A 12,299-nucleotide genomic window follows, 5' to 3' on the forward strand; every position below is an offset into this window, starting at 1 on the left:
GCGCACGTGCATGCGGATCGACAAGTGGCATCTGTCGCACATCCACCATTTCTAGCTGTTCATTACTTAGTTATCAATAATTTGGGATCATATCTAGGAAATAAGATGTCCAAGTGAAAATGAAACAAAAAAAAGCTTCGAACGGCTGACTGATTCTGCATTTGGCACTATCTTTCACAGACTGCAACCCAAGTGGAAGTTTTGTTTTGACTTTAGTATCTCATTTCCTGACTACAATTCAAAGTCCTCCTCAACTGTGTAATGGATGCTTAAACAGGGTAGATATATCACAAGCGCCCCCTGTTGGTTAGCAAGTGTTGGTGTGGCACAAGCATTCATGGTCTCCATTCCAGTGTAAGTTGTAAAAGTTGTAAAAGCTAAGTCTAGTTGTAAACTCATACTCATAAGTTGCTCATAAGTTGTAAAAGCCCATGCTTCCGGATTGAGGAAGAAGAAGCAGGACCTAGAGCTTTAACGTAGCGGTTCCAACAGTAACATTTATTTTTCTACAACAGTAGGAACCCTTTACGAGGACATGAGAAGAACACACAAATGGAAATATAGCAATAGTTTTCAAGTCAACAGAAAAAAAATACAAAAGTACACGGAAGGGAGCACAACAACAAAAACCACAGCCACACCACCAATTACTTTTTTTTTTTTTTTTTTTTTTTTTTTTTGTATACAAGATCGAGGCTCGTGAAAGAGCGAAAATCTCAGATCTTCTTCTCAGATCTTCAAAATCTCAGATGTATTACTTGTTATAAAAGATCCTTTTTGGTGTGTTTTACCTCATTTTACATCATCATTGACATACACAGATAGACATGCAATATGTTCGTGATGTAGAGCATGCTGTCTTTTGATTAAACCCATCAGCGAAGCGACGGGAGGCATGCCGAGTTATTCATGAATTGTCAGGAGCCCCTGAGAATGTTGTAAAATAAGAATGGTCCAAATGAGGCAAAGTGATCAACCTTACCTCTAAACCACATTGACATAGAGATGAATGCGTAGTTGTGTGCTCTTTCAAAATATGCCATTTTGGTTGTCGACACTGAGGTTGGTGCAGCACAGGCACAATGGGCCAACTGGCCTCCACCTGTGTGTTTATCCAAATTGCATGCAGGAGTGAAAAGTCTAAAAAGGTCTGATTTTAGTTAAATATATACAATTATATTAGATTCGCTTGTTGAGCTTTTCGATCCTTTTGGATCAATATGTAAGAATTTGAAGTATTGATTATATCGCGATCAATATTTCCTTTGCTTACAACACACAAGTGGCTGAACCTTGTCCTCTGGCCACTCAAACAGATCATTGCAAAACAAACCGATAGGAATAAAACGAGAGACGTGTTTTCCCATTTTTCTCATGTAATTTTGGCGTCGCTGTGGCGACAGCACAAATATATTTGATTATTGATTTTAATTTGGCAAAAAGGGTTGGTGGCAGGAAGGGCATCCGGCCGTAAAACATTGCTTCAAAAAAGGGGACCGAAAAACAACAACAACCACGGTTCCCGAAAAAGGCCAACCCCTGCTTTGCGGGGAAAAATGGCCTCTAAAGGTGTTTTTTTAAAATTTTTATTGATTTTAATTGCATATTGTTGGATGAAAGCACTTGGTTTATTGCGCTTGCTTGTTATCGTTGGAGCTTCTGACACTATTTATCAAATTTTCCATCCCCCAAAGTTGAAAACCCCCAACGTTTTATTTGTATTATTCTGTTTTGACAGAACTGTTCCATGACTTGAGCCAACTTCAAGAAACTTGGCTTGCCGAAGGTCAGACTGTTTTTTTTCTTTCGCTTTTATAACCTTGCTTTCCTTACTTGTTTATTATATGGTCGAGTCCCATTTGAGACTAATCTCTCTCCTTTAAGAACAAAGAATTATAAAATGGATACACTGATTTTGGAGAGGAATTTTGTGTTGGAAACTTTCTTTAAACAGGGGAAACCTTGTCAAAACCAACGAGGATGAGTCCAGGTCAAATCGTCAACGTTCGTGCAAATAATCTTAAAAGTGTCTCATTTCGGCTTCTTCATTAGAAAGAAGCATTGTTTGTGTGTTTATACTTTTTATAGCACAAAATTGTTGGGTCTGTACGTCGAGGGTTTATTTAATTTTTGTAGGACGTTTTCTTGGAGGATATGAATATGAATGAATGAATGAATGATCGTTTTAAGGCCATTTTCCCCGCTAGAGCGGGGGTTAGCCTTGCGGGCCCCATGACAATCATGGTTCCCTGTTTGAGGCAATGTTTTTATGGCCGGATGCCCTTCCTGACGCCAACTTCTTGGAGGATACATCAACTTTTCTTGGAGGATAAATAAATAAATTTCATATTGACATTTGGTGACCTCACATGTATAGAAATGGAGCTGCTGATGTACAAAATCACTTCAACCTGAGACGATTCCACCTGTCGCACCCAACCCCCTTTCCCAATGCAATATACTCTCGCATTCATGTCGTTGAATGATCTGTAGCAGTAGATATAAATAGAAAGCAATTGATAGGAAGCTTTCAGACCTCCTTGGATTGTGTCTGAATGATAATGACAATAACACGACTCAGAATGTAACGAAGACTAGAAAGGCACTCGGTAGAGCGCAAACCTCCACCAGGCTCAACGGTTTAAGTTTTGTATACCACTGATAGGCCAGATCTGGATTCGGACCTGAACCAAAATGTAATCGCTTGTTCGTATCGCCTAACCAACTCATTCACCAAGTTTTGTCCAAATCCTTCAATAATTTTTTGAGATATCATTCTACATATCGTTTTTGGCCCTATTTCTCAATGGTGAAAAATCACTTTAAAAATTCTCGGATACAGATCCGGGTCTTCACCAAAATCTAATTAATTCGTCCTTGTCACACACCCAACCTCTCCACCAAGTTTCGTCAAAATCCGTCGACAACTTTTTGAGATATCTTGTTCACAAAGAGACAAAAAAAAATAAACAGACAGGGTTGGAAACATAACCTCCATCCACCTTCGCGGGTGGAGGTAAAAATTCAACAACACAACAAAGGTTACATGAAATATTGCTTCCCATTTCCTGCAAAAAGAAAGGAAGGGTCTCCCACTATAATTGTTTTGAAATAATACCGAAATTGTAAACGAGCCAACACAGCCAAACAATAAAGAAAATAAGGAATGAATGAACGGGAGGAAAAGGACAATGTGTATGTATGTATGTATGTATGTATGTATGTATGTATGTAGGAAAAGGACAATATGTATGTGTATGTATGTAGGATAGGGACAATGTATGTATGTATAAATGCCCATTATCCAGGAAAAAAATCATGGCCTCTCACTCCCAATCGATTATCCAGAAAATCATCCACGATTTGGAATCGCCGCAATACTTCCGGTATCCACTTCTTGTTTCTCCATTGATGTTGCTGTGGTATTCATAAAATGCCCATCCAACTTTGGGCCACGTTCGACCTCCATATTGTTTATTTACTTTTTAAACAAACACAATTAACCCCTTGCCTTATTCGTTCAGTAATATTTGGCACTGAATCACGCTTTTTTTTTTTTTTTTTTGGATACAAGATCGAGGCTCGTGAAAGAGCGAACATTAATCACACAAAAAGACAAACCGACACATAAAACATATAACATCGGGAGCGGTAGACAAGATGGGGAGAAAAGGGGAAGGACACAAACACAACATTTGAGAGCAGGGACCGAGAGACATGGAGACATCGAGAGATCTGAGAGAGGGCGAGGGCTTTGGGGGGGGGGGGGGGAGCATGGGAAGGGGGCGGTGGGAGAGGTATAAAACATATGGACACTGCCAGGACTTCCAGGAAAGAAGTTGGAATTTCAAACAAGGTGGATCTGGGGTGAATTAGCGGGGGTAGAAAAGATCAAGGTTTTGGATGGGGGAAGATAAGAGATGGTGGTGAACAGCTGTTTTAAAGACCTGGAGGGAGGAGTGGGATTGATGGGAGTGAGGGAGTTTGTTCCAGAGGCGGGAGAAAAGAGGAATGAAAGAGTGAAGGTGAGCAGAGAGCCGAGATTTCGGCAGTTTAACCATCAGAGGGTTGCTGGCAGATCTTGTGCGACCTGTAGGAATATTTGGGGGACAGAGCACAGAGAGAGCTGGGGGTGCAAGGCCGGAGAGGAGTCGGTAGAAGACAGAAAGACCACCTACCTGCCTGCGGTGAGTGAGTGAAAGGCCCTCAGAGATAGCTTCATCGCGGGAGATTCCAATAATTCTGAAAACTTTGGTTTCAACAGCGTGAAGCCGAGCTAGGTGTGAGGCAGGAGCACCGGCCCATAGGGGAGAACAGTATTCCATTAAGCTGCGGATGAAAGCCTTGTATGTGGTGAGGAGCTCAGGTGTGCCGAGGAAGGACTTCACACGATGGAGGATGCCCAGTCTGCGACTGGCTTTGGAGGCCAGCTTGGAAATGTGGTTTTCCCAAGAAAGATCATGGCAGATAGTGAGACCCAAAAGCTTGAGTGACAGAACTTCTTGGAGAGGATTGTTGAGAAAGTAGATGGGAGGGTTGTCCAGTCAATCTTTTCGGAGAGACATAGTAAGAGTGTGAGATTTGTCAGGATTGAAAGACATGTTCCACTTGTTTGACCAGTCTGTGATTTTGTCCAAGTCTTCAGAGAGTGAGGAGGCTGCAGACTGCCGATCTGAGGGAAGAGGATTGGAGCGGCAGAGAGTGGAGTCATCAGCAAAGAGATAGAGAGGATTTTCAAGAGAGTCAGAGAGATCATTCATGAAGACCAGAAAAAGCACGGGGCCCAGAACACTGCCTTGGGGAACTCCAGCCTGAACAGGAAGAGGAGATGAGAGAAACCCATTCAGGGCCACACGTTGACGACGACTAGAGAGGAAGTCCGCCAGCCATGCGTGGAGATTTCCATGGATACCAAAGGAGGAGAGTTTGGTGAGCAGAGCGGGGTGCCAGACCGTGTTGAAGGCACGTGATATGTCGAGGGAGACAGCTCTAATTTCCTGTTTGGCATTGAGGACCTCCAACCATTGTTGAGACAGCAGAAGCAGCATGTCCAGAGTAGAGTGCCCTGGTCTGAAACCAAATTGATGATCAGAGATCAAGCCATTGGAGAAGAGGAAAGATTTCATATCCGAAGCAATGATGGATTCCATGACTTTGCTGATAATTGGGAGAAGGCTGATTGGTCTGTAGTTGCTAGGATCTGTTTTTGCACCTTTTTTGTGCATAGCGGTGATGTTGGCTAATTTCCAAGCAGATGGCAGTTGACCTTGAGCAAAAGAGAGGGTGAAGAGAACAGAGAGAGGGTGAGATAGAGCGGCAGAGCAGGATTTTAGGACCCGTGGGCTGATGCCGTTGGGTCCAGTTGCAGAATCAGAGTCGAGGGTTGACAGAAACTTTTCCACCTTGTCAGGAGGAAAGGACACGGAGTCCAGGAGCAGCAGGGTACGACTGGGTATGGTGGGTACAGAGAGGGATGGGTTTGGGACACAAGATTTAGAAGCAAACACAGAGTTGAGGCATTCAGCTTTTTCACGTGCGGAGTCAGCTGTGTAGCCGTTTGAGGTAAGGGAGGGGATGGAGGGGGAACAAACACCAGAAACGGATTTGACCAGATGCCACCAGGATTTGGAAGAGGGAGACAGATAAGAGAGTTCGGTCTTGAGAACGGAGAGATATTGTTTCCTGGCTCTCCTGAGGGTGGACACACACTTGTTTCGGGCTTTGTGAAAGGAAATGAGATTTCCTTCCGTTGGATTTGCTTTCCAGGAGACTAAGGCAAGTTGTTTCTGGGCAACAGCCTCACCACAAGAATCCGTGTACCATGGATGGGAGGAAGGGTATGACAACTGAAGACGAGATGGGATAAATCTGTGCATGAGAAAGAGCAATTTACTTTGGAAGAATTCCCAGGATGAGTTGATGTCAGAGGTGGTAGAGATGGGAGACCAGTCCAGATGATTGATGGCTGCTTGAAGACCGTGCCAGTTGGCCTGAGTGAAATGCCAGACTCGTCGACGCTGAGCAGGCTCCCTGAGGATGGTCAGAGAGATGTCCACTTTAACAAGGACATGATCAGATGATCCGATTGGAGCAGAAGAAGAGCAGCAGACATTTTTAGGGAAGTTAGTCATAACCAAGTCCAGAAGAGAAGATGTTCCGTTGACTGAGATCCGGGTCGGGAAATTGACAGATTGTGTCAGTCCCAGTGAGTCGCAGAAGTCCTTTGCTGAGGAGCCATGGCTGGTGAGAGAGGTACCCACACCCAGCCAACTGGCATGATGACAGTTGAAATCACCACATATGAGGAAGAGAGAGTTGGGATGAGTAGATAGAAGTTGGTCCATATTATCAGACAGCAAGATGTAGATGGAGTCATCACTGTTTGGTGGACGGTACAACACACATATGAACAAGAGGTGGGAGCGAAGGGGAAGCCGTAGCCAGAGGTATTCCTGGGGGTGAGGTGGAGAGAGTGCAGTGCAGGGCGAGTGAGGAAGAGAGTTTTTGATAAAGATAGCAACCCCACCTCCAGGACGAGGCTCAGGTCTATCATACCGGAGGAGGGAGTAGCCCGGGAGAGATACTAAGGAATCAGAGACATCATAAAGGAGGAAAGTTTCTGTTAAGCAGATCACATCTGGTTTGACAGAAGCAACCTGTATGGAGAAATCAGTTAAGTTTGAACGAAGGCCCCGGATGTTTGAGGTCCATACCGTTAATGAAGAGGAAGGGGGAGCATCAGATACAGAACAGGGGGGAGGAGGGGTAGGGTAAGATGTGGAAGAGGTGGAAGAGGTAGGGAGAGCTGTTGAAGGTGTGTCAGAGATTTCAGAATAGCTCGGAGAAAGGGAAGGATGGGGCGGACAAAAGGTTTGATGGTGATTGGGTGAGGCACAATGAGGTGTTATTTGAGGAGGGGGAAGAGCGAGGCAGAAGGTTGGGGGAGATGGAGGTGAGAGTTGGAAGGGTGAAGAAGCGGGGAGGACGCTTTGAGGAGGGGGAGTTAGAGGGGGGAAATTGAGAAGCAATGAGGGTGGGGAGATTTGAAGGGGAGGGGTGAGGGGGGAGTTTGGGAGGGAAGGGACAAGGGGAGGGATTTGAAAGGGATGGGATATGGGGGAGATTTGGAGGGGAGGGGTGAGGGAGGAGTCTAGGAGGGGAGGGGTGAGGGGGTAGATTAGGAGGGAGGGGGCAAGGGGGGAGATTTGAAAGGGATGGGTGATGGGGAAGATTTGGAGGGGAGGGGTGATGGGGAAGATTTGGAGGGGAGGGGTTATGGGGAAGATTTGGAGGGGAGGGGTGAGATTGGATTTTAGAAAGTGTACGATTTATGGGAAACGAACATTTATTGCAAAATGAGTTTCTTGTGACCTTCGAGTTAAAAATACGTTTAAGGACGCTGGATGGAGGATGGAGTGCAGGAGAGTTTAGGGAATGTAGAAAAAAGGCACTATAGGAGATGGATATTTTTTTTGGGATGAATTGATTTGGTGAGCAAGTCGAAAGCAGCCTTTTAAAGAAGAAGAAGAAAAAGGTGTTATAAAATATGACGGAATACATAACTTGAGGGGAAAGTGTAAACATTGAAGGTTAATAACAGTGAAAACTATCTGGGGAAATGGGGGAGAAACACGTGGTCGAAGAACGAACGAACGAATAAGAATGAATAAACGAATGAGAACAGAGAAGGAAATGTTTTTTTTTTTGTTTTTTTTTTGAGTTGAGATTTACACAAGGAAGTAGGCTATGGGTGAAAAGACTGGGAATACAGAGAACGAAAGTTATTGGATCACAAACGACGGACCGCTGAGAGAAAAACAAAGCCTCAAGGTTGTACAGTGTACACTGTACAAGGCCTCATGACACGACACGAATTAACACGATTTTCAATACAGGTATGAAAGATTTGCACCGAAAAATCTTCGTTGGGACACAATATACGTACAACACCATAAATAAATACAGTTTTAACGAAAATACAAATGGGAACAATCACTTAACTTCGATTTCAAATCGTTCGTGACGCGGCAAAGGCCTTGCTCGCGACACGGCAAACAGACGATCAATTTATGAAAGATAAACACCGAGAAACAACCAAAGTTGCACACAATAACTTCACACACCGAAAGATAAATACAGTTTCGACAAAATACAATTGTGAACAGACTTAACTTCGAAATACGTGGAGACCGTGTGGAGCTTCGAAAATCCCTCCCACCGTCCCTCCCACCGATATAGAATAAGAATTGAAAATTTTCCTGACACCGACAAATTCAAATTTGCATGAGGATTCGAAAATTCCATTGTCGACATCAATTTGTATGTAACAGACTCAGTATCCCTAATGGGTGACACGAGACAGTCAGAGATTAACCCCCAAATTTGGGAGATTATGCGAGATCTTGTCGGCGAAGGCACAGTTTTTCGAAGCTGTCCACGCTCTCCATACTTTCGAAGTTAAGTAATTGTTCACAATTCTATTTTTGTCGAAACTGTATTTATCTTTCGGGGTGTGTACCTATAGTGTGTCCCTAGGAAGATTCTCGGTGTTAATCTTTCATACCTGTATAAAAAGGTCGGTTATTTCGTGCCGCGTTTTTTGCGGCCTAGTACCTTGTTTCCTACCTTGAGGCTTTGTTTTCTCTCAGCGGTCGATTGTAGTCCATTTACTTTCGTTCTCAGTTTTTCCCAGTCTTTTCACCCCATACTGCCTTGTTTAAAATCTTAACTAAAAAAAACAAAAACAAAAACATTTCCTTCTTTGTTCTTTTTAGTTGTTCTTATTCGTTTATTTGTTGTTCTTATTTGCTCGTTCGTTTTTTGACCACGTGTTTCACCCCCATTTTCAATTCATTTCCCCAGATGGTTTTCACTGTTCAATTTAGAAATATTTAAACATTGCCCTGAAGTACTGTATTCTGTCATATATTATAACACCTTTTTCTTCTTCTTCTTTAAAAGGGTGCTTTCCACTTGCTCACCAAATCTATTCATTCCAAAAAATAAATCCATCTCTTACAGTTCCTCTTTCCTATATTCCCTAAACTCACCTGCACTCCACCCTCCCCCCCACGCCAGCGTCCTTAAACGTATCTCTGAATCAAAGGTCACAATAAACTCATTTTGCAATAAATGTTCATTTCCCATTAATCGTACACTTTCTAAAATCCAAACTCACCCCTCCCCTCCAAATCTTCCCCATCAACCCATCCCTTTCAAATCTCCCCCCTTGCCTTGCCCCTTCCCTCCTAAACTCCCCTTGCACCCCTGCACTCCTAGACTCCCCCTCGCCCCCCCTCCTAAACTCCCCCCTCACCCCTCCCCTCTAAATCTCCCCCATCTCCCATCCCTTTCAAATCCCCCCCTTGCCCCTTCCCTCCTAAACTCCCCCCCTAGCCCATCCCCTCATAAACTCCCCTCACCCCTCCCATTCAAATCTCCCCACCCTCATTTTTTCCCTATTTCCCCCCTCTCACCCGTCCTCTTCAAAGCATCTTCACCGCTTCTTCCCCCTTCCAAATCTCACATTCATCTCACCCAACCTGCTGCCTCGCTCTGCCCCCCCTCAAATAACACCTCACTGCGCCTCACCCAATCACCATCAAACCTTTTGTCCGCCCCATCCTTCCCTTTCTCCTAACTATTCTGAAATCTCTGACACACTTTCAACAGCTCTCCCTACCTCTTCCTCCTCTTCCACATCTTACCCTACCCCTCTGCCCCCTGTGCTGTATCCGATGCTCCCCCTTCCTCTTCATTAACGGTATGGACCTCAAACATCCGGGGCCTTCACTCAAACTTGACTGATCTCTCCATAAAGGTTGCTTCTGACAAACCAGACTTGATCTGCTTAACAGAAACTTTCCTCCTTCATGATGTTTCTGATTCCTTAGTATCTCTCCCGGGTTACTCCCTCCTCCGGTATGATAGACCTGAGCCTCGTCCTGGAGGTGGGGTTGCTATCTTTATCAAAAACTCTCTTCCTCACTCGCCCTGCACTGCCCTCTCTCCAGCTCACCCCCAGGAGTACCTCTGGCTACGGCTTCCCCTTCGCTCCCACCTTTTGTTCATATTTGTGTTGTACCGTCCACCAAACAGTGATGACTCAATCTCCATCTCGCTGTCTGATAATATGGACCAACTTCTATCTACTCGTCCCGGCTTTCTCTTCCTCATACGTGCTGATTTCAATTGTCACCATGCCAGTTGGCTGTGTGTGGGTACCTCTATCACCAGCCACGGCTCCTCAGTAAAGGACTTCTGCGACTCACTGGGACTGACACAATCTGTCAATTTCCCGACCCGGATCTCAGTCAATGGAGCATCTTCTCTTCTAGACTTGGTTATGACTAACTTCCCTGCAAATGTCTGCTGCTCCTCTTCTGCTCTAATCGGCTCATCTGGTCATGTGCTTGTTAAAGTGGACATCTCTCTGACCATTCTCAGAGAGCCTCCTCAGCGTCGGCGAGTCTGGCATTTCACTCAGGCCAACTGGCAAGGTCTTCAAGCAGCCATCAATCATCTGGACTGGTCTCCCATCTCTACTGCCTCTGACATCAACTCATCCTGGGAATTCTTCCAAAGTAAATTGCTCTCTCTCATGCACAGATTTATCCCATCTCGTCTTCAGTTGTCATACCCTTCCTCCCGTTCATGGTACACGGAATCTTGTGGTGAGGCAGTTGCCCAGAAACAACTTGCCTTCGCCTCCTGTAAAGCAAATCCAACGGAAGGAAATCTTATTTCCTTTCATAAAGCCCGAAACAAGTGTGTGTTCACCCTCAGGAGAGCCAGGAAACAATATCTCTCCACTCTCAAGACCGAACTCTCAAACCTGTCTCCCTCTTCCAAATCCTGGTGGCATCTGGTCAAATCCATTTCTGGTGTTTGTTCCCCCTCCATCCCCTCCCTTACCTCAAATGACTCCGCACGTGAAAAAGCTGAATGCCTCAACTCTGTGTTTGCCTCTAAGCCTTGTGTCCCAAACCCATCCCTCTCTGTACCCACCGTACCCAGTCGTTCCTAGCTGCTCATGGACTCTGTGTCCTTTCCTCCTGACAAGGTGGAAAAGTTTCTGTCAACCCTCGACTCTGATTCTGCAACTGGTCCTGACGGCATCAGCCCACGGGTCCTAAAATCCTGCTCTGTCACTCTTTCACTCCCTCTCTCTGTTCTCTTCACCCTCTCTTTTGCTCAAGGTCATCTGCCATCAGCTTGGAAATCAGCCAACATCACCGCTTTACACAAAAAAGGTGCAAAAACAGATCCTTGCAACTACAGACCAATCAGCCTTCTCCCAATTATCAGCAAAGTCATGGAATCCATCATTGCTTCGGATATCGGAAGTTCATATATATATATATATACAGTGGTGTAGTGATGGTTTGTGGCGCTTGGGGTGAAGGTCAAAAAAAACCGCCCCCTGCAGGCACTGACATAGTCAGAAATTCCTATTGAGGTGTCCATATGAAAGAGCTTAAGCTTCCGCAGCGGGCTCAGCAGCAACACCGTAACGTGGATTTATTTACTGTACGAGGTGAAAGAAATAGGAATTAGGAAAAAAAGTTAATCCGGATGAAAGGAGTTTGTAAACATCAACCTGACACATTGACACATACCACGGAGTTTAAACTGTAAAACGTGGTTCTGGAAGTTGCTTCTCGTAATCTCACGAGTTCGTTGTCTTATAATTTATATACAATACAACCAAATGGAGTATGAAAACGTTTTTTTTGAGGGTGTCATTTGGCACCCCATCCACTTCCCGCCTGGTGCAGTCACCCCCTCTACCCCTCCCTCTCCCATCCCGCCCATCTCCCACCCATCACTATGCCACTGTGTGTGTGTATATATATATGTATATATATATATATATATATATATATATATATATATATATATATATATATATATATATATATATATATATATATGTATGTATGTATGTATGTATGTATGTGTGTGTGTGTGTTTATGTGTTGTTAATGTCTGGCTTCCTTCTTGGGACTACAGTGCAGTACTTGTTCTTTATTTTGAGTACCTTTCCAAGGTACTGGAAAGTACCTTTGAGTACCTTTTTTGAGTACCTCAAAAAGGTACCTTTTTTGAGTATCTTTTGAGTACTTTGAGTATCTCACTATTTGAGTACCTTCCCCCCCCCCCCCCCCCTCTCCAACAACCTCCAGCCCTCTCCCTTCCAGAGATCTCCCGATGTCCCTGCTCTCTACTGTTGTGTTTGTGTGTTTCCCTCTTTCTGCCCCACTTGTCTCCCGCTCCCTTCATTTTATGTTTTGTGTGTC

At 44.5% G+C, this 12,299-nt stretch overlaps 1 protein-coding gene across 1 annotated transcript in view; it reads left to right on the forward strand.

Annotated features, from left to right (window-relative positions):
* LOC137438011 (ETS translocation variant 1) overlaps nucleotides 1-12,299 on the forward strand; it is a 58,680-nt gene that overhangs the window by 12,831 nt on the left and 33,550 nt on the right. The window contains exon 3 of the mRNA XM_068132856.2: nucleotides 1,739-1,786. The gene's annotated coding sequence lies outside the window, so the exon portion shown is untranslated. The remainder of the gene's footprint in view (nucleotides 1-1,738; nucleotides 1,787-12,299) is intronic.

The sequence above is a fragment of the Myxine glutinosa genome, chromosome 12 (assembly GCF_964187855.1).
Source record: "Myxine glutinosa chromosome 12, kmMyxGlut1.1, whole genome shotgun sequence".
Classification (NCBI taxonomy): domain Eukaryota; kingdom Metazoa; phylum Chordata; class Myxini; order Myxiniformes; family Myxinidae; genus Myxine; species Myxine glutinosa.